Below are 10,322 nucleotides of genomic sequence, written 5' to 3' on the forward strand. Positions count from 1 at the left end.
TACAAAACTGCCTTCCTGCAGATCCCACCAAACTCAAAATCAAGTTTATTCTTGGAACATCAGTTTGCATTTATGTACACTTACACCCTAAAGTCTGTCATGGCTTAACCCCAGCCGGCAACTAAGCCCCACACAGCCGCTTGCTCCCTCCCTCCTGGTGGGGTGGGGAGGAGAATCAGAAAAGTGAGAAAACTCCTGGGTTGAGATAAAGACAGTTCAATAGGTGAAGCAAAAGCTGCACACACAAGCAAAGCAAACCAAGGAATTCATTCACTCCTTCCCACCAGCAGGCAGGTGTTCAGCCATCTCCAGGAAAGCAGGGCTCTATCACCTGTAACGGTGACTTGGGAAGACAAACGCCATCACTCTGAACGTCCCCCTCTCCTTCTTCCCCCAGCTTTACATGCTGAGCATGACGTCACATGGTATGGAATACCCTGTTGGCCAGTTGGGGTCAGCTGTCCCAGCCGTGTCCCCTCCCAACTCCTTGTGCACCCCCGGCCTCCTCGCTGGTGGGGTGGGGTGAGGAGCAGCAAAGGCCTTGACTCTGTGTAAGCACTGCTCAGCAGGAACGAAAACATCCCTGGGTTATCAACACTGTTTGCAGCACAAATCCAAAACTTAGCCCCATACTAACTACTATAAAGAAAATTAACTCTATCCCAGCCAAAACCAGCACAAGCCCAAACATTTCTGTTAAAACACACGGGGTTTGCTGTCTTCCTGTAGCCTTTCACTGATCTGCACAAAAGGGGAAATTGCCTGATAGCATCTCTACACAGCTGAAATCATAACAGCTGCAACTACCACGGGCGAGATTTTTGCAGAGAATTGTAGTTTAAGTTGATGGCTCCAATTTCACAAACACTTTTCCGTTAGTAAGAGAACCCAGGACCCCTGATTTCCTAAAGATTTGTCCCTCAAGAGAGAGCTCCCAGGTAGATTCCCGACATCTGACAACCGGTGACAACAGCTTCACAGCCTGGTTTCCTGAAGGTACAAGACATAAGGACAGAAAAGACTTAATTTGTTTATTGCCTCTCATTTGCTGCCACTATAATTTACCCATCTTTTTTCCATTCTTTTAAAAAAAAAAAAAAAAGAAAAAGAAAAAAAAGGGGGGGGGACATCTTTACTTCCTTGCGGTTAACTATGTATCTTCTGCGGTCAATTGTAAAACCAATAACCACAAAAAATATACAAAATCTCTGTAATCTCAACACCAAATTAACAAGGAAAAAAAAAAACCTCAAACACTAATACTGCCTCTTCTCAGAAACCTCACCTACAACACAGTTAAAGCCACATCTGTGTTTCTATATTTACAATGGGCTGCAAGACCTGTCTCACCCCTCGACAAGTCTTTGCCAGTACAGTGTTGGCATATAAGGACCACATAACATACGGTTAATCAACTGCACTTCAATTATGAGGATGGAAATTATCTTCATAATATTAGTTAAATGTAGTCAAAACCCAAATGGAAATGGATACTAAGGCACATCTCTGAGGAACGCTCAGAGCCATCAGAGATTTCTCTTTGCACAAGCTATGCTAATCACGAAAACCACAAATGGCACCCTGAGCTGCCGTAGGACTAATATAGAAAAGCCTTCTCATGCGATTTAACAATAAGCGTATAAACCAGTCATTATTAATCATGTCACTGGAAAAACAAGCTGCACAGGCTAAGTTAATTTACCAGCAGCAACCAAAGGACAGCCAGACTATGACTTGCTGGCCAAACACAGACCACAGCCATCTTCAGTGCCTGCGTGGACACCGTGCCCTGCCTGCGAAGGTCACGGGGGGGGTACAATGGCTCTGAGGGGCCTGAGCAGATCGTTGAGGTACACCTCCATGGAAGATTAAGGCTGTGGCAAACAGCAGATGACAGTAAGGTGCATCCTTTGAGCAAGTCATCCATGCAGAATCAGGTTTGGCACAGTATAAGAGTACTAGTATAAAAGCACATGCAAGCCCAAGAATGACTCCACAGCACCTTAAATAAATTTACATTAGGTCTATAGCAGACCCACCCTACCTCCCAGCTACATGGCTCTCCCACCTTGTGTGTCAGTGTTAGCATTCATACAACCCAGCTGCAAGGTCGTTCAACCATCCAGGTCACCGACCCACCCAAGCATTAACCACCTTCTTTCTTTGTGTGTGAACCACCTTCTATTGTTAGTTTTTGAGCCAATGCACAGTTTATCATCTGACTACAAAGCACCACTACCGGTGCAAGTCCGAGAGACAGGGGAGGGCGGCACAGCACCACCAACAGTGGGAGATGACCCACCAAGTGTCTACAAAACCTTCCTATCTACAGAGGGGCACCTCAAGTTACTCAAGCCAGCACCCTCACCTAAAGAATGGCCCGGCTCTCCACGTACTTCCCACCTTTGTGCAATGCACTCCATGAAAGACCTGATCAATGTTCAAGCTTGAACATTTTTATTTCTTCATTTCTGGCTTCAGCCCTCCTTCCCCCAAATCTGGTTTCCAACATAGTTTCACAAGCACCTGAGGAGGGCACACCAGGAGGCCAAGAACAAGTGTTTCTCCTGGCAGCGGCACCAGTGATTATACGTGCCGGTAAAACTACGGCCCAGGCCAGCCCAAGAAAGACTAAGCAGCTGAACCACTCAGGAACAGTCACAGAGAGCCCACCAAGAGGGACAAGGAAATTCTGTAACAAACTGTCAGATCTTCCTATTTTCAAAATCTTTCCAGCACAGCGACCAAGCTGAGCACCGCTCAACTTACAGGCGACACGCTCTGACGATACAGAAGCGTGGCTTTTAGCCCCGTTTACCATCTGATTTTTTTTGCCATCATCATCCCGCCTCAGGTCATAGATCAGTTCAGTTCAGTTTGGCCCTTCCCAAGTTACACATTTTGCCTCTTAAATACTTCCTATAAAACCCGTCCGCTGAAGCAGGAAAGAAAGTGAGTGTCTCCTAAAGACAATGACTTAAAACTGAACAACTGGTTTAATGTTAATAGCAAACACAACAACATAAAAACCCCACGAAGGGTGGAGGGTTGGGTGAAAGGCGGCTATCAAGTCTCGGGGGTGCTTCAAACGAGTACTACGGTCCCCTGTTAACTACGTAATACTGATTTTAATCTACTGGAAAATGTGCTCGCGCTAATAGTGAAAGACAACAAATCACATGTTTACATGGAAATTAAAACATATTATTGTTCATCTCGGTTCTGTTTAGGCAGCCTGTATTTCTCCAAACAGCACGTCAATCTGCATATTACACGCTGCAAGCGTGAGAATGAGAAGCACAGACAAGGAGGAGGCACCTGACCCGAAAGCCCTCGTTCTTGCAAATACAGACTCACCCAGAAGGAGAGCCCTAAATAACACTATTATTCTTCAATCTGAGAAAACAAGCAAAGCAGATCAGGCTGTAACTGTACCCTCTCATTCTAACTTCATAATTTCTCTTCTTTAAAACTACTAATTCTAAATCATTTTGAACATTGCCGTTACCAAGATCTGCTTTCACTCATTTTTAAAATCCATTAGAGTTTGTAAGAAGTTACACAGAAGAACACAGTTTATTTCGGAACAGTGACTCCTCGTTATGAGGCATGTATACACGTACACATATATTTCAAGAAAGGCTCCCAGCCCAGCGCTGGCCAACTAAAGCAGAGGACAGAAACGTTTCGTACCTCTGGAGCTCAAGCTGGGCACTCACTTTCCTAGACCGATTTTCAGGAATGCTGAGTTTCTCTAGGGGTATTCTTTCTGCAGGAGGGAGGAGAATACAACTAGAGCCACCACTTACATTAAAGGTCATTTACTTAGTTTATCTTTTGTGACAGCTTTGAAACTAATTTTGGTTGAAAACCTCCAACTATGTAGATAGAATTTACAAAAAAAAAAAATTAAATATTTGCTATAAGACATTTCAATAATTCCCTTAACTGAACAACCAGTTTCTCCCGAAGTTACGCAATTACTCCTGACATCCCAACCAAACCCCTGCAGAGAGATTTTGCTCTCTGCAGCTTTAAGCAGGTGAGTCGGCTCTGACTTTTTACTGACATCTGCCGAACTGAGTCATCAGCTGCTCTCCTCCAGCAAAGCAGACGCCCCTGAGGTTGCTATGCAATCGAGTCACACGCTAGCTGCAGAGCCTGCACGATACTCCTTAGGTGCCAACACGATGCTCCTTCCTGTACGAGCCAACAAAAATGAACCCCTTCACGAAGAAGTTCACCGCGGAGAGCAAGAACTTAAGCTTTATTGTTTTAAATTGAAGATGGCATGAGCGACGGTGTGGAGGTGTTGTAAGAAAATGTTTACACGGTTTTGGAAGAAGTTCATTTGAAGGAAAGGACAAGTCTTTGGAACACTCTTGGATTGGAAAAGAGGATTATAAAAGCTCAGGAAGCGTGAAGCTGGTCCTGGAATGAGGAGAGAGATGGGAAGTGGCCACAGAAACAAATGAAATAATAACTAAAAAAAAAAGGGCGGGGGGGGGGGAATAGAGTGACTTGTGAGCAGAACTCTGTGGAACGAAGGGCAAAAGGGTCTAGGACAATGAAAAAGTAAACCCAGAAGGAGACCCCAAAAGCAAATAGTTCCAGAAACTGGCAGGGGTGAGGGGATGAGGCAAGGGTCTTCACACTTGACAAACAGGGGCAAAAGGACAGAGTAGCTGCTTACTTCTACATAAGAGTTGTGGGAATACGGGATGCACAAAATGGTATTAGATGCTCTTTGAATCAGAAGGCATCAGAGAAGGAAAAACCCAAATAAAGTTTTGGGAAGTCAAAGATGTTTTAAGCCTCCAACCAGAGCTAAGACAATACAAGGACAGAGTAATCCCTGTATACCTACAGTCCCAGAACAACACAGGTTGCCTCCTGCTGTTGGGCAGCAGGGATGTCCTACCAAGGTCAGGTAACTCTAAAAGTGGGTGGGGTGTTTTGTTTTTTTTTTTCTTTCCTAAGCTTCTGCTTAGCCTTATCTCCAGCTACCCTTACTAAACAGAAGACATAATCCAAAGAGCTTTGTTGCTTTACCACCCAAACTCCATCTCTATGTCACAGAAGCACAGAAAAACCCACCTCCCTCTACCATTTTACCACACCCCTGATTAACGAGGAAAAGAAAATAGTCAGAAATAAGCAATCATGTCAGCTTTTTAATAGTGCAGTCAACTGGCAAGCTTGCTTAAGAAATGCTGCTTGTTTTTCACTACCTCTTCAGGATATTTCCCGATTAATTTTGGCTCTCATTACAGCCAGGGTCTGCATTCTCAGCAAGTAACAAGTCTTCCAAGTCGATATCCAAATAACAGCGTCTTCTAAATATCACGGTGGGGGCACTGTGCACGCAAACACCTGAACTAAAGCGTGCCCGCTGGCATTAAATACCAACATCATACCACTTTACTCCCAGTTCTAAAAGCAGCATGAAACGCGCCTGCTACAAACAGCAGCAAAATCACAGCTACCGTAAGCAGCCTACAAAGTTAGCAGAGGACCGTATCTCAGAAAACATTTTTTATTAGAGTCACAAGACCAATACTATGTCATGTACCATAATCTTATTTTTATATCATAAAGCTAGAAAGCTTCTATCGCAAAAATACTTGTATATAATTTGCAAGGATTTTGTTATGCTCCAACTGACAAATAAGGTCTGAGGGCAGGCAAAGGTATGGTCCGTCAGCACAAGGACACAAAAAAATCATAGCTTGAACAGATACCAATCTGAAATAACTATGGTTAAGTACACTCTAACTCCTGTTTAAATGCAGGTTTTCTCTTCCTAAATACAGTATGCCTTTTGGGATCTCCTATGAAAAGGTCTTTAAAAGTTCTCTGGTAAATCCTGGAAAATGCCTTGAAGAAACAGGGTATACAAATAGTGATGTTTTCCTCTTCCTAAGATGTACTTCAGTCTCACCAGATCAATCTTTCCTCCTATCCTCCCCTCTTTGGCCAACTGCTTGCTAGCTCATGCCTTCCCTCTCTGCATAAGCCTTGTTATTTCAGTTTTCACAGGCAGGCTCCCACAGACCTTTGCTTAGATTTTTCAGACTCATTCTGTCACTTCCACTCTCTGCCTGCTGCCCGGTTTGTGTACGAGTTTAGTAATCCAGCGCACAATCCTTCACACGTATTTACTCGTCTGCTATTTCTCCGTCTCTTTTTCTGTTAAAACCCCCGCTATCTATAGGCAAAATCTTTGCGACAGCCTATGCTCAAACTTTCCTTTCCACATGTACAACTGCATCCCCGGTTGAGAGCTACAGAGTAGATAAAATATGAGAGATCACGAGCATTTTAATCACTGCGTTATCGATGCTTATAACTGTAAAAGTCAGTAACTGCCTGTTATATTCTCACACTTCTTCCGAGAGAAATGAAATCATTTTGTCCATCTGTCTGTCCACCTTGCCCCGTTATGTTCTTTACTAACCTTAGAATCCATTACCTACAGTTCTGCCAAATTTGCCAGGGGAATACATCCATGAGCTTTACAAAAACAACTGGCCAGATGGAGGACAGCAGCTTCAAGAAGCCAAGGACAACTCGAGATACATCCTCAATCCTTCCCGGCAGCCGGCTGGCCGCTCAGCAAACAGGAGCACCCGACTCCGCCAGCTGCACGCATAAAGACGGGGCAGATCAGGACACGGGCAGCACCTGGGTGCAGTCCTGGGGAGAGGGAGGCTACCGGGGAACTGGGGGTGGTAGGAGACAGTAGGATGGGCAAACAAGTCCCCAGGAAACCAGGCTTCGTTAATTCTCCTCACGGAACAACTTTCCTTCAAGCAGGGTTTCCTATGGAAACAAAGTTTATATAATCACACTTTTCACCAGTAAGGTTTTGGATCCATTGGCTAATTTCAAATACATCTGAGAGAACAGTAGATGTTTTGAAGACAGAGTTTATGTGTTTATTGGGAATTGGCAGCTGGGGAGCGCTGAGGGAAAGGCTGCAGCGTTAGCTCAACAGTTGTCTGTTCGCCTCGGCCATCTGGGCAACCAGCGTGCGCACAGCTGGTACGGGGAGGGAGCTGGAACACTGTACGGGAAGGAAGGAATTGAAAGTACTGTAAAGCAAAACGGTTCGGGACACGGGCAGGAACCGAGGGCACCAAAGCGGCGGGTGCTGGGACCTGGTCAGAAAACAACAGAAAACACTCCAGTTTCAATACTAAGGAAGTAACTCCCCCTCGCCCCCATCCCAGTTACCGAAGTTCCACCTGACCATTGCGGGCAGATACACAACAACAATAAAGCGAGCTGGAAATGTCTTAGGGAGCCTCGTTCAGCTTGGAAGTGAAACCAAAGCAGTAAGAAAATCCTGTAGTTTTCCTTATCAACTTGATGTTCCTATGTTTATTCAGTTCATACCTAAACGGGCACCAAAAACTCAACCTGGGTCTGTACACCCATCTGACATTTAGCAACAACGAGCCTGTCTCTGCTGTAAGACAGCGCCAATCAATTTCCCTTACTCCCAAGAAGAGAAGCAGCGGACAAGGAACCAGAGGACAAGAGATTTTGGTCTCAGAATTGAGCTGCTAACTTTGTTAATGTGTGAGAAAACAAAATCCACCTCACCCTCCTGAGACTTTGTACTGCAAATGGAGACAAATCTTGTTGCAACTAAGTAGGTCAGACTTAAGGACGTAAGAGGTGCATAGAGTCATTTTCAAATTAAAATAAGACCACAATATTAATGCCCTGTTCTGTAATAAGTACCAGGTGGGATCTATTTACGTGGAATTCACCACAAGACCAGAATCTACATTTTACAGTTTTCTCTGTTTGCTCAGACCCTAAAGCACATATGTATGTATGTACGTTGTAGCACCAGGGCCTCAGCCAGCATAAACCAAAACAGCTGCACTGCTTATACACATCTGTATCCAGAAAGAACCTAAAGACAGCTGTCCTTTAAAAACGGTTAAACCCATGGCTTTGAAAACTACGATCAGCATTTCCGCTCGACAAGACACATCTTATTTTTCACAACCAGGCGATGACCTTAGCTAAGCTAAGCAAGCGGTACTCAGTGAGCTAGAACACCGCGCAGACGGCTATTCACAAGCGTGAGTACACGGCTGGAAAGGCAGCAGGCTTCGCAGCTGAGCGGGGTTCTCTTCCCACCTGAAAGCAAGGCTCCAGGAGAGGAAGGAAACGTAAGAGCGCAGGTAAACATTCACATCTGCTCCAGCGGTATCCGTGAAGTCCTTAACTGGCCACGGACGAAACCGGGGGGGTATTTTGGGAAGCTGACCTTCCGCAGATGGGAACCGCAGAGGTATTCCCAGCGAGGCAGAGCTGCTAAGACCGAACGCGTCCTACGTGCCGGCGGACCCAGCCGTGCGGGGTTCAGCGCGCTGCTAACGCCGACCTGCGGGAGCCCTCCGCGGAGCGCAGCCCGCCCCCGCCGCCTCCTCCCGCGGGGCAGCTCGGCGGGAGGCCGCCGCTCCCTCCGCCCCCGCCAGGCCCGGGCCCGGCGGAGCAGCTGCGCACCTGCGCGGCGCGCCCCTGGCCAACGGCCGTAACGGTTCTAACGGCTCCTCCCTCCCCCTCCGCGGGGCTCCACAGCCGGCACCCAGCCCCTGCGGCGGCCCCCCGACCCCCGCCGGCTACCGGGCCCGGCCCCGCAGCCGCCGCGCCCCGGAGGGAGGCGGAGGGCTGTCCCCCCCCGCCCCAGGCCGGTGCCCCGGGCAGGGCGAGGCGGCAGGGGCGTGCCCGCCCCTCAGGTGCCGCCGCCCCGCAGAGCCACGCAGGCAGGCGCGGGAGCGGCCTCCCCCGGCCCCCGCGGAGCGCCCCGCGGCCCGCGCCGGCCCGTCCCCCGCGCCGCGCCGCACTCACCCCGCCCGCTGCCCGCGCTCCATGTCCCCGGCCGGCGCCGCCACCAGCCCCCGCCAGCTCCCCAACATGGTGCCGCCCGGCTCCCTGCCCCCGCCCCGCAGCCAATGGCCGGCCGCCCCGCCTCCCCCGCTCCACTCACCGCCCGCCTGCCGACCAATGAGCCGGCCGCCTTTCCCTCGCCAACGGGACGCTGCGCGCCCTCCCATAGGCCGCCTCCTAGCGCCCTCGGCCTCCCGCCTCCAATAGGAGCGGCGGAGGGAGCGCCACCTCCGGCCAGCCAATGGGGTGGGAGCGGGGATTAACCCCGCCCTGCCCGGCGGGGAGCGGGAGCCGGCGCTCGGGGCGCAGGCCGTGGGCTGCCGCTGCGGGGCGGGAGCAGAGGTTTTGGGGTGAAATCGAGGGAAAGAGGCTTTTTAAAAAATACGTTAAAAATACTGGGCTTAGGCTGCGTGCAGCAGGGCCCTGTGTGAACAGGATTCTGGGCAAAGATTCTGGTGATAACACACAACAGCGTTCAGAGGTGTTTGCCTTCTGTGAATTCAGAAGTAGAGCCCTATTATACTATATTATTATATTATATTTTTTATATATATATTTTCTATATATATAATTATGTTATACTATATTATTATTATACTATATTTTATATATTTTTATATATATATTTTTATAAATATATAATTATGTTATACTATGTTATTATTATACTACATATTATAGTCCTAAACAATATGCCTCCTTTTAAAATTTATCCATAGCATGAATAGAATTTGTGTATCTATGCCCATGCTATTGCAAATAATATATTAAATTTTTTCCCTATGTTTACACACATTCCTAAAAATAAATAAATAAATAAAAATTTACTTCAAGCAGGCGTTACTGGAAGTTCGGCAGGGAAGGCGGAGCTGGTGCAACGCCAACCTGTCTCGGCAGGAGTCACCGCTGAACAGCACAGAAATGTTCTCAGAAAAATATTACAGCAAGAAAGGTGGCGGAGCAGGGGATTGACGAGGCACAGCTATTCCGGTCACGCACACAGGCACCGTACGCGCTCCACAACTACAGCCTATACGTCCCCTTCCTCCACGGCTCCTCGCCATCCAGAACACTTTCTCCATCGTTTCTGCTCCATTTGCTGTTGCTTATAATTTTTTGTCCCTTTTGCCCACCCTGGAATCAGACCATCAGACCATGGCAGATCACTCCCTCCCTTTCTTCAGACCTCTTGAGGGCACCTCCTGTAGTTCTTCACCAACCCAGTACCCACCATCCAGGTCTCCCTCAACTGCATCTTGCGTTTTATTGCACAAATTGCTGCTGAAGACTAAACGCTATTATTTTTCACTATTATTATTGAGGTGGGGGAAAGGGAGAAGCAGCCCCTTGCAGATAGACTTGGAAGATGGTCTCCTACACAAACCACTCCCTACCCTCGGGTGAGAGATGCG

At 47.7% G+C, this 10,322-nt stretch overlaps 1 protein-coding gene across 5 annotated transcripts in view; it reads right to left on the minus strand.

Annotated features, from left to right (window-relative positions):
• FAM20B (FAM20B glycosaminoglycan xylosylkinase) overlaps positions 1–8,957 on the minus strand; it is a 30,012-nt gene extending 21,055 nt beyond the window's left edge. For 3 of the 5 annotated variants that reach the window (XR_012674567.1, XM_075156863.1, XM_075156860.1), the window contains exon 1: positions 3,694–4,460. The gene's annotated coding sequence lies outside the window, so the exon portion shown is untranslated. Of the gene's footprint in view, positions 1–3,693; positions 4,461–8,157; positions 8,178–8,871 lie in introns of those variants that run through there. The other 2 variants (XM_075156861.1, XM_075156862.1) reach the window with 2 other exon arrangements.
• Positions 8,958–10,322: the final 1,365 nt, after the last annotated feature.

The sequence above is a fragment of the Calonectris borealis genome, chromosome 8 (assembly GCF_964195595.1).
Source record: "Calonectris borealis chromosome 8, bCalBor7.hap1.2, whole genome shotgun sequence".
NCBI lineage: Eukaryota > Metazoa > Chordata > Aves > Procellariiformes > Procellariidae > Calonectris > Calonectris borealis.